Source organism: Aythya ferina (assembly GCF_964211825.1).
Source record: "Aythya ferina genome assembly, chromosome: 10".
Classification (NCBI taxonomy): Eukaryota; Metazoa; Chordata; class Aves; order Anseriformes; family Anatidae; genus Aythya; species Aythya ferina.
The window spans coordinates 8,679,724-8,692,609 of record NC_140306.1 but is presented as its reverse complement, the minus strand read 5'-3'; the positions used below and the strand labels follow the sequence as shown (position 1 = coordinate 8,692,609).

Genomic DNA, 12,886 nt, shown 5'->3' with positions numbered 1-12,886 from the left:
ATGTATAGCAATAAAATTATTTCAGAAAGAGACAGCTGCATAAAAACAATGTATGTCTTCGCATAAAACTGTGAAAAATATTTTGAGTGGCACAGATTTTAAGGTAGGCTTATTTATTGGAGCTATGCTTCAGTAACTTACAAAATAAAGAATCTGATAAACTGGAGCATCAGGCACTCACAAAAGGGAAGTCCAAGGTGCACTGATTTTGACTGACAAGTTTGAAATCGCATTAGGTTCATATCAACATTTATACCCAATTTTGAGAATGATCACGCTTTAGAGAAACTGACAACTAGTGAAGTAAAATTAAAAATAAGTGGAGTAGCGGTCAGAAAAGATTAAAAATTTAATATAAAAGGAATATATAATACCTAAATATTAATTCTTCTTAAAAGTCTAGAAGCATCAAATTTGAGTTAAAACTTATATATAAATTAACTGTGCTTTTGGACCACCTGTATCAGAAAAAGCAAGCAAACGAAAAAAACCTCATCCAGTCTTAGTCTTTGATTCAGTTAGAAGTAATAGAAAAAACCTTCCTGGACAGTAATGCAAAGGAAAAACAGATTCACAAGAGCCTCCACTCTTTATTTATACCTTTATGCAATTTTTATCTCATATCCTTCTTCCTGTCCTTTAATTTGAAAACAAAATTTATACTTAAGAGCAACAGTGCAATGGGAGATGATGCCTGTAGATTGGATCTGAGTCTCTAAAGTGAAATGCATCACATGAATGATGCAGTGTTCCAGTTTTGGTGTGCTCCTTGCTACGTATTAAATAATATTGTGAGACAAAAGCTCAAGACAGCAGCAAGAGGCTTAGCTAGCTCTTACCCTGTTTCTAAAGTGATGACTGTAGCAGACTTAATTCATGGAGGCCATAGAATATTTTTCTCTCTCTGGAAGTTGTAAAATGAGACAGAAATTTTATATTTTTAAAGAAATATTTAAGGGTTAGGTATGTGCTTTAAAAGCATTGATGAGATGTTGGGCTTATGAAAGTAGATTGGTTTACTTTTATCAGATAAAGATTCAAATAGTCAATGACAACTCATACACATTCTCCATTTACAGTTGGACTACCACTGAGCCTGTCTTGTGTGAGGAAAGTCCTATTCATGCATTCTCTTAGTTGTCTGTGTAATGAATTCTCATTACAAATTGAAGCCTGTGCTGTTACATTAAAGTCCATTTACGTTCTGATATGTACATACGTGTTAATCAGATTATATTCCTCTAATTGTTCAAATTAATTGCTCTTAGATTAATTTTACACCTCTTTTATAAGGGTTTCTCCTGAAAGTACACTGAAAAGGTCAACAACACTACAAATGCTACATTCTTCAACATACTTTGAAGATGAAAATTATGGGTAATTAGAAGTTTTTTGCAATTAGTGCATACTGTAAGTTTCCCATTCTAGGAATTAATAGGATCCTTTTGTATTTATTTACCCTGCCAAACATTTCTGCATACACCACCCAATTACTATTGTTAATAGAATATTTCAGCTCAGTGAGAACAAATGGATGTCACCGTTATTTGGTATTTTCCTCAGGCAAAACTCTTCTGCCTGAAAGATTCTATCCAGAGTGTATGGCCCAGGACTCTTGGGTTGGAAAAAGAATACCAATGAGCTGATATTTAACATCGCATATATTCGTAGTGCTCAATGCTGTTGTGCAATTTTGGCATGCAAAAATGCTGACGTGATGAGAAACTACCGAGGTACTGGGCACTTTGTTGGCTGCTGTACATAGCCACTAAGCAAAGGAGAAATTTGAAACCAATGTGTGTCTGAGTCTGCCACAAGGCACAATTTTCCCATTCAGAAGTGTACAGATAACAGATTAGTATTCCAGGTATTGGCTGATTTTCATCTCTTCTCTGAAAGCTACACAGGCACTTGTACCCCAGAGAGCAATATAAGAGCAAGACTGTCAAGCTTCATCTTTGCTGTAGACTAATTACAAAACCTAGGAGTCTAGTTTGCAAAACTAGGCTTCCTTTGCCACCTATCCACTTACTTTATGCATTGAAACAACATGGGGGATATTTTATTATGATAACAGATAAACTCAGTTTCTGTGTCACTTTGAAACAGCAAAATGGGACTGTGACTATATTTGCGGAACCATCAGTAGGAAAAGCTGGCAATGTACTAAGTTTACCTCAAGTTAATTGCCTGCTGAAATTGCATCAACAATTAGCTTGTTGATTTGATTTTACCTTGGCTATAAACATGTAAAAATAAGAATAGAAAAAAAGAAAAGTAGTAATGGTGGAACTGAAGTCTGGTTGTCATCTCCTGGGTTAGGATCTAACTCTAGCATTCCAACACGAACATACCTGGCTTTGATTGAAAGCCTGTTGCTCTCAGGAAGACCTGATTACTTTCCAAACACAAGAAGGAAGCATCATTACTCAAAAAACTGTCTTCCAGAGTATACCTGGGGCTTTCACATCACCATTCATTTAGGGTAGCAACTTACAACATTGCTGGTCCCACAGCAACAGCATATCAAACTTCATTTAGAAAATGGCTCATCTGTAAGTCTGTCTGCTGCCTGAGCACACTGAAAACTGCCAGGAGAACTAATGATGTGGTGGTTTAACACCCGATGGGCAGCTAAGCACCACCATGGCTATTGGGTATTAAACCATCACAAACGACTAGTTTAATGATCAGAATTTAATATTCTTGGGCTGCCACCACATTGACCCTTTCACTGGATTGGCTTTGCACATACCCTACAGAGCCATTTGTGTATCTACTTGTATATCCTTAGGCTTGTTTTGTGCTGATTTTCTCACTGTCTTGAATGCTTTATCTCTTTGGAACACAAAAAGCTAATTATAAATATAAATAACAATAAAAAGCCTTTTATCCTTCAAGGCAAATTCTCTCTGAACCTACAGATATTTAGCATATATGTGGCTTCCATATATCAATCTGAAGAAGTACAAATGTATTATTCAGTGTTAGCCAAATTCTTCAGATTTGTTAATGTTCCCTATATTCACATGCAACTGAACCAAATCTCCTGTTGTAGGATCTGTCTTTGTCCATCAGTGATGTAAATATGTGAATGCATTGCCATAAAGCGAAACATGATTCAGGTCTCTCATTAGAATATTTCCATTAAATACTTCTTAAATGCTCCATAAAACTCAAGAAAAAGTGAAGTTTCATTCATTGCTCAGGTACAACCAACTGTGACACAACTTCTGATTGACCTTGACATTTGAGAACTTCACAAGACAGCAAATTAGTAAGAGGACCTATAAGTCAGCCAGGTTAGGAGAAGTCAAATAGTGAATATCAAGAAGGACAACACAGCCAACACTATGTAAATTAGGAATTGTATTTAAGCCAACATATTGCATTATGCATGAAAAGGTGAGTAATAGCAAATAGTTTAAGAAATCTGTCTACAATTAATGAATCCTAAATAGCTTTATTAATGTAGGTCAAATTCCATCTTCTTGTGGGAATCTGACATTTACTAATATGCCCATGTATGAATTATTCAAGAAAGATATATTTAATATATATACAAAATTGTTTTGAGTGTGCTCTTCACAAAGGCTGCATTAAAATTGTATTACAAAATCTGCAGGGCCTACTTAATTTCTAATCCAGTAATCATTAATTAAATAATATTTAAATCATACTGTAATATATCTAAATCCAAATGTTATGCAGCAGTCTGAAAAATATTGTTTTATTTGTAGCCTGTAGCACAATGCCATCACCCATCACAGAGCAGGTATTTAAATTGTGCCTTTTGTTCTTGTAAAATATAAACCTGGTATCAATTCCCACTGTGAAGAAAAACTATGATTAGTAATTAAATTATAGTGCATTAAACTTACTTAACTTAAGTTCACCAGCTGGGAAAATTCTATGCCTCTGGGCTTAACAATAACTCTTAATCTTACTGTAGCCTGTACCTATTTTTTTATTTTGTATTATAATTTTCTTTACTGGAATTTCATTAAAAATGGTAATATCATTACTCCTGTTAATACTTAAAACCAACACCATAATCCTGAATTTTAATTAGTAGTTATAATTAATCATTATTTCATTAATGAAATGTTTAGTTGGTAATTGTCTTTGAGCACCCCAGTCCCTAGGCTTATAAGCATTTCACAACATTTAATTTCTCACAGTTTCTGATTAAGTGGAACCATCAACCTTATTCACTTTAACACTTTCATGTGGTGCAGTACTTCGAGCCTTTTATTTACTATTTACACCTGTTCAAATGGATAGCTACAAGTCTTGATTTTTTGTTTCTTTGTTTGTTTGTTTTTCATTAATGGAGAAGCAAATCTCTTAGGTAGGCACCAGACAACACAAAGATATCTGAGAGGTAATAAATCTTCCAAGGCTCTTTCCACTCACTTTGCTGTAACTGTACCTGCATATCTTGATTTTCCACTCTCTTAACATCATACCACTCTCTTAACATCATACTGGGATCTTCCACTTGACATTCAGCAATACAACAATTGGACAAAATTGTTCCCTGTGCTCCCTACAGAGGAAGAGTGGGCACTGGAGCGTTCCTCTCATCCTCATCTCCACAGGCACGGGAAACTCCCCTCTCCTCCACAGGCATGGGCAGCTGCACCCCAGCTACAACAGTTAGGGTGCTTAAAATTAGGTGGGATGATCCTGGGCCAAGCTGGTTAGGTGCAAAGACAAGTAGGGGCAGTAAAGACATAATGTACTTTTAGGAAACGGTGCAAACCTTGAAGGACTGCAAGGAGAAATATGCCAGTGCAACAGCTGGGATCTGTATGCCAAGAATTTTGAAAGACGGAATACAATGCACAAAATTTTGCAGCATGTAACTTACTGAACTATTATAAAAATTTCCTGAACCAGGCTCCTTATGTAAGTTAGTCACAATAGTCTAAAAGTGATTAATAGTTATCATACATATACTACAGACATGAGTATTATGCATTAGACATGGTTCTAAACACAACAAAAGAAAGCTTTAGAGATGATTGCAAGTCACGGTGATAATTGTTTTTTGAAGCTGTGGGGCTGTATAACAATTGGTTCACTGATTGAGCAAATATATCACTGGTAACACTAACATATTAACCTTTAATTTGTAAATGGAACTCAGTGTGGAGTGTAGCCAATTTGATCTGCAAAAGGGGCTGTGAATCGTGCAAGAAATGACTGATAATTCTGCACCACCATTTCCTGAGTTAAGGTTCACAGGTTACTGACAGCCTGCGTAACACTTGCTGGAATCCTTATCTGGTCCACTGAGACGGAATGTCCTTTGAGTATTTTTAATTTAATGCTTCTAGATAAGGCTGCATGCTGTCCCTAAGAAATTAGGACTCACAAGAGGATGCAGGATGAAAGGCTGGAAAGCCAGAGTTCTGGTTACCTTTGCATCACTGGTAAGCTGAACCAGCATTCAGAGACGAAATCTTGGAATTCCAAAATAAGAATTAACCTGGCATTTTGCCGAAAATCCCAGATTTTTACTTCTGCATGCGGCTTCTTATTTCAGGAGAAGTAGAACAACAGCAAATCATACCATTTTTAAAACCATGTATCTTTTGGTACAACAATAAAATAGCATTCATACAGTTACACAAATTAAGCATCTGTTTACCCTGTGAAAGTTACACACACACACCATTTTTTTTTTTTTTTTTTTTTGGGGGGGGGGGAGGAGGAGTGTACTTCTGCAAATGATTTGTGCTTATTTTAGACTGACTACTCTTTTATATGCCTAATTATATCCACTCTGTTACAAAGAGGCACAAAAGACTTTTCTTCTTTTCAGAAAACAATTCTAATGGATACCCAAGAATGGGTCAGTGAAAAGTGTCTAGAAATATGGTAGAATTTGCACATAAAGAAGGTGTCAAGGTCCTGGGTCCCATTGCATCACGAAGATCTGAAGGGGTTTTGAAGGAACACATGTTGTGCTCAGGGAGGCACTGCCTTCAGTCAGTGCTCAAGTCCATTGGCACAAGCTGAAGTATTTGTCTTGAACAGAAGGTTCAGAATATAAATCTCAGCCCCACTGAACTCAGGGACAAGAACTGCATAAACTACAGTAACACTTCCTTGTGGTTGACCATCTTGATATTATCTAATTATTAATTAAGAGACAGAAGATACAAAGGAAGCTACCCCTCTGCAAGGTATGGTCTACCCCAGGAATATCTGACAATGCACGCCTCCAAACCCATGATATCTGGAGACAAGGCCATTTAATTGAGATTTATATCATGTTTTTTTGGCTACACAGGAAATAAACATGCATAAAGCCAAAAGCATTTTTCTGTTATGGTGGCTGAAGAATGATAGCAGTACATTTCTACTTACTGCATCTCTAAGAGCAACTGGGATGCTGTGCTCCATATAATGTTATGTTACTAATGTAGTACTTGATTCAGTGAGAGAAATTCTTAAAAGATCATTTTGAAGCAGATGGGGGATCAATAGTTTCCTGTACAGTCTGTACTCTCTATAGACCAAATAGTATTCATACATCTGAAGTTTAGCAGATGGTGTTTTTGCATTAATTTTCTAAACTACCAACTGTAGGATACTCTGTTTTCAGAAAACCAGTTGCCTTAAGGCTTGAATTTTTAAAAGCATTTCAGATGTTTTCATGTGTTGTAAGCATACCTCATTCTCAGGTTTTCTCTCCCAAAGGTGCCGTTCTGATTTTGGATCTCAAAAAAACAAATTGGCAACAGACTCAGATGTGCAGGTTCATCCTATGTTTATAACAGAAGGGTGGAATGTGGCAGCAGTGTTTTACTGGAGGGCATTTGTTCCTCTCTGTCTGGCCACAAAGCCACCCCCTCTGCCATCACAATACTTTGCTGCTTAGAAGGAAACTAAATTGGTGGATAGAAAGTACAATAAAATCATTCAACATACTCACAAGATGCTGAAGACCATTTGCTTCTGTTTCAGATCAGTCTCCAAAGCCCACTCCACACTTGGAGCACCTGGTTTCATCTATCTGTACTTCTTGTCTGATTTAAATTATTAATTTAAACAAAAGAAAAGAGTATATATAAGAAGACAATGTGCTTTCAAATATTTGAAAGATATAGATTCTTCTTCTTTGGCCAGTATCATAAGCAATACTTGAAAATTTTGATATAGGTATATTTATTCCAGGGCAGAAATATTTGTATGAAGGTCACTGTCTTACGAATTTTATGAGTTCCTAAAGAACCCCCCAAAACTGAGAAGTCTTTGATCCACACCAAAGGGGGAGAAAAAGAAAACTTCAAAGAATAATAAAAATCCTCCTACTTTGCACCTGACTTAACTGCAGTCAGTGTGTATTATTTATCATCCTCACCTCACTTCTGCATTGCTCTAAGCATGCCGAAGTCATTCAATTTAGCTTTTCAGTTTGGTCAACTTGCCAGGAAGAAGTAATTTTGCCTTCACCTTCTCTAGCCCTCTTCTGAACGTAAATATAGTGTGACTGCTAATTTGTTGATTTATACAAGGTTTAATCCACTAGAGTCATAAAATATTAAAGGAATCTTTCTTCAGTAAATTTACAGCTAAATAAAATCTTACCTCTCAAGATTTGCAAGAAACCAGAGTGACATTTTATTTGCTTGAAATGCATTTTCTGATTCAGTGAGGTGGACTGACATGGGCAGTTTGCTTATTTAAACCAGAGTGTATGCAGTGTGCTTGGATGGTATCTCCCTGAGACAGAAAATTTGTTTCTGGATTTCACAGAATAGTACAGCTAATACCTTCATCTCATCCTTTATTGTTACTACCAAATACTTGTAATGAGAAAGCAGATAGTTTCCACTATAATTAATGCATTTACAAAGTGGAGATACAGAGAAACTGCTGTCATTTATAATGTCACTTGTCACATTAGGATCCTCAGAAAGAGAAAACCCTGAATTACTGCAAGATGGAAGCCTTGCTGAGTTTGGTTGAAAATACATCCTCAGGTGTCCTGATAAAGCTTGAAATAAGAACTCTGCTTCCTTTTCCTAGTTAACGGATAATGAAGCTGGTATCCATGTGTACTGCAAAGGGAAGACTATGGTATAAATTCCCAAAAGACTAGGTAAATGAGATTTAGTTTCCTACAGTATCTCTCCAAATGCTTGTCCTATAAGTGTACACTTTTTCAACCACTAACAGGCTAAGCAGTGTATCAAAAAAAAAGTAAAAGTAAAAATAAAAATAATAAAAAAATCCAGACTGAAGGGCATAGGAAAAACAAATTGATTTTAAATTCATTAATTTCATTCAAAGTGTGATCTTTTTCATTTTTATATCCATGTTTAATTTTATTTCTTCTCAGGAGTCAGCCTATTCCAGTTTGCTTTCTCGAGTAAGTATTACAAGTGTTAAACAGTGGGTTTTAGCTGTGTAAATCCAGTAATGAATTTCCATCACACAGGTTTATACACAACCGTAATTTAAAAACAAACAAACAAAAAAACCACAACAAACCAAACAAAAAAAAAAAAAAAAGGGGGGGGGGGGGAATAAGCAGGGGGCTACTTATTTATTTATTTATTTATTTATTTATTTTGAGCAAGAGAGCCTGGGGAAATGGCCTATAGATCTTAACTTCTCACTAACAAGAATGGACCTTAGAACACTGTGAGCTCCGAAAATTCCTCTATATAAATGCTCTGCATGATTTTGAAAATTCCGTGACTGTACCTCCAGACAGATTCATTTAGATGCTTGATGTGGTTTCTATAAGGTAATGAAAGTGCTTCATAATCAGTACTTTTGAAGATTCAGCCCCTTATATAAGTGCCTTAAAAACAAGATTAAAGAATGAGTTCAGTACCTGTATTAGTTTTGTTATGACAGATTATTCGAGTGCATCAGAAAAATATTAGGGAGCGCAAGGTCAATGAATGTCACAATATTTAGACTATCAGTGGGAAACCTAACAGCTTCCATCTTCAAAATCTTCACTGTGTACTTTTAAAAATAGCTATTTTCAATAAAATATGCTATTTCTATTGGAATAGAGCCTTTAAATAGCAAATATATGTTAGCCTGAAACCAGTGTTATTTCTTAGCATGGTTTGGAGGCCCTTATTGACAAAGTTAAAAACGATTAAAGATTTTAAATTTCCACGTGTAGTTTTCTGGATGGAATAATAGCATGGCTTTGCTGACTTTTAGCTAAAAAGACAGAACATCCAGTCCTTGAAGAAGCCCAATTAACAATCAGTCCTACAAATCTTATGTTTACTACTTAGTTTTCAGACTCTGGTTGTTTCTGAATCCCCAAACTTTACAGTATTTCCAAGAATCTATTCAAAGTACATCTGTGTTGCACGGGATAATCTCTTTGATGTAATAAAACCAAACCACAAAACAAAAATAAATGTCTGTTCTCTCTGATGTTTTCTAAAAAGGGGATTAAAAAATTACCATCTTTAGCTGTTCTCCTACTAGCCAGTCTGCATAACAAGGAATGCATGTGTATGCACACATAGAGCATGTTCTCTATAAATCAGTCCCATACTTAAGATCATCTCAGGCGCTGACCTCCTAGTGAAATTTATATTAAATTGATGACAGCAATGGACAATCTGATGGGAATCTTGTGTAAAAACACTGTGTGAGTATGTAAACTTGAGTATGTCAGACACTTTAGCTAACTAAAGAGGTCTGCCACATGGTGATGAAATTGCCAATGTGTATTTTATAGTCCAGTTCTCAGCTAATGAGGATCCTGAAATTCATCAAAATTTTCAGGAATTCAGTTGCAAAGCACTGAAAATGATAGCTTCTGCTATTATCGGTTTCATTGTACTTTCCACTCAACCAGTGAAATATTTTTTTTCTATTTTTCTTTTCTCTCTAAGCCTAGTTTTCCTACTACTAGAGCTGTAGCTTGATCTGACACCATTTTCATCACACTTCCCACCACCTATTTACATACAATATTGCAGCAAAGCTGGTTAGAACATCCTGCATTTGGGGATTCTTTGAATGAGATTTATCCACTGAGACAAACATGATTTATATGTTGCAGGCTTTACACCTTCTGCTCTGTTTTGGCACACACCTTCCACATTGAATATTAATTCCTTTCACTCTTATATTTGCAGTTGTTGAGTTTATAAATCCTAATCCGTCTCTCTGGGATGGTGATATTGTATTGCGCCTTGTGTGATTCTCTGGCTCTCCTGAGATTCATATCGTTTATTAACGATTTGAAAAAACATGAGATTGGAAAAAAAGTTTTAATGCAGGACCACGGATTAATCATAGTTATGAAAGCTCCTTTTTAAAATGTGTATGCAACAAAGCATACAGACACACTGAAGATAAAATTTAAATTGCAGCAGACATTACTTTTTCCATTTGTATATAAATTATGCATTTGAACAGAAATGTTAATAATTTAAGTTATTAAGCTGCTCAGCTAACATCAGACCTTAATTGGTCTTTAGTAATATCTGTAAAGTGTAAATAAGTTGATTAGAACTCGTAAATTTATTGTATGTCTTTTCAGCTCTTAGCATAACAGAAAGTTTGTTTTTTGTTTGGGGAGTTTCTCTGTCCCAATCACCATGCATACTTGAGATTTTGTTGTTATTTTTCTTGTAGGCAACGAACAGGAAAGAACACAAAGAAATCTTTACACAAATTCAGGTGCTGGCAGCAAGGGAATATTCTGGGGCAAAACAGTTTATCGCAGTGGAATCAGAAGCAAGACCCTAGATTGAATGACATTGAGGAAATAATGACAATAAGAAAAAGTGACTGAGCTAAACACTGGAAAAGTGTTATGCATGTTACTTCCATCACCTTCACAAACACCATTAACCCAATAGTCATTTGTTCCCTCTTCGCTTCTTGACCAACAAGAAATGCCAACCGTTTGGCTGCTTGCAATGGAGCTCCTTTATTTGCATTTTACGCATTTCTAATTGGTCCTTATTCAAGTTTGAGTTTTCTTTGGGGGTGGAGAGGGCTTTAATTTACATAACCATGCACAAATATTACATTTTGGAAAAACAAACAAACAAAAAAACAGAGACAGGTTACTAAGAAAAGTTGAGAATGGGTCTGATCTTATGGCTAGACATTTGAGCAAGGGTGTAGTGTACAGGTATGTAGGCACACGTGTACCTTAGCATCACACTGCCATATCCTCAGCACCTCCAGCTACATACTGCAGACCAGCTACTGCAATTCAAAGGGACCAGCAGGGCCCTGGAGATTCCTAGAAAGGATGAAGCACTGCAACGGTGTTTTGAATGAGCACAGCTGATGCTGCCATGCTCTGTCACACTGCCAGCTACTGGGAATGAAACCCCTAAGCTGTGATAACGGTGATGTTAAGCAGTCTCTAATGTTAATGGCTCAGCTGGCTGATGTACCTGAGTCTTGTCTTGTGTCCCAGCAGCCAAGCCAGAATCCTGGATCCCATTCTACAATTTTGTGATTTGTCATCTGGCCCAGGTCCTTCTCCAGGTAGGACTGTAGCTCTGAGAGACTCAGGCCATTTTTCTGGGTTTTGTCTTTGCAGTCAGTCAGGAGGGTTTGCCACCTTTGGAAGTAGTTTCTCTCACAAAAATGTTTTTTGTTTTTGTGTGTGTTTGTTTTTGGTTTTTGTTTTGTCTTTGTTTTTTCCCCTCCCCCTTTCTACATCGAAGACATTTCCTTGGACTTATGAGATATACTTTCAGTACAAAGTCCTTCTCTGTGAACTGTAAGAGCTTTTCTCTCTCAGACCCGCTTCACCCAGTGCTGGTACTGCTGCAATTTCAGAGATTCATTTTTCATCTTCTGCCTTCAGTACATTTTTTTTTCCAGCAATTTTGAAGAGACATGACTATGGAAGGTTTCTAGATACTGCTCTGCCAGTTTAAAAGTACATTTCATCTCTTTAGAGCTTGATTTTTTTTCAAAGATGTGAGAATTATACAAAAAAAAAAAAAAACAAAAACAAAAAAACACACACAACACACTAATAACAAACACTCTGTGTTCCTCTCTTGAGGAATATGTATGTGTACACACAGAAGTACATCCGTAAGTGAAGAGATGAACTGCGCTGATAGTGTGTGAGGATGGAGATTTTTAAACTAAATTTTCTTTGACAGAAGAAGTCCAGCTTCAGGGGAAAAAAAAAGTAACAGTAACAGCTAACTCAAAGCCATCAGCATTTCCATGCAAATTACGAGGAGAAAGAGTGATTTACACTATCCAAGCTAGAGAAAACTGCCAGCCTTCATTATATATATAAACATGTTTTAATTTGCAAGTTTTGCTAGGAAATTTGCAAACACATATGTCCCTTTATCAATATCTACCTTCATTTATCATGTGCAGCTTCATATGTAAACTTTCTGAAGCCCTGAGCTACCAAATACCCAGTGAGCAGAGTCCTGCCCCCTCGCTGAGCTACAGTGTTAGAGTAAATTCAGATGCAGTCCAATGCTAGAGAACCTCAGCCCTCATGTAAAAATGATGTGCATGTCTCTTCCTAAATTACAGGGAAGATGTGATCTCTCTCTCATCAAACAACATGGAGATCCTACAAGCTGAGCTATTACAGTTAATGAGGCAGTCCCAGACCTGGTACCCTAACCTAAGAGGTCAGAAACGGAAAATGTACCCATAATTTGCAAACTTTTCAATTTAATATTTCAATTAAAAACCTACCCTCACAGGTCTCTTGCACTTTGAACCAATCAGGCAGCGTACGCATTGTGCCTCTGTCGTTCATTAGAGCCTCTTGTGCAGCTGTACTGATCATACTGATCAAAAGGCCCAGCTATTGCCAATGCGGCCCAGGCCAGCAGTGTTAGGGGGCATACAGCAGTGCAGAAACCAGGGTCTGGTTAAA

The 12,886-nt window shown here is 36.6% G+C and overlaps 1 protein-coding gene across 3 annotated transcripts in view; it reads right to left on the bottom strand.

Moving 5' to 3' along the window:
* FHIT (fragile histidine triad diadenosine triphosphatase) overlaps positions 1 to 12,886 on the bottom strand; it is a 565,148-nt gene that overhangs the window by 40,203 nt on the left and 512,059 nt on the right. The window lies entirely within an intron of this gene.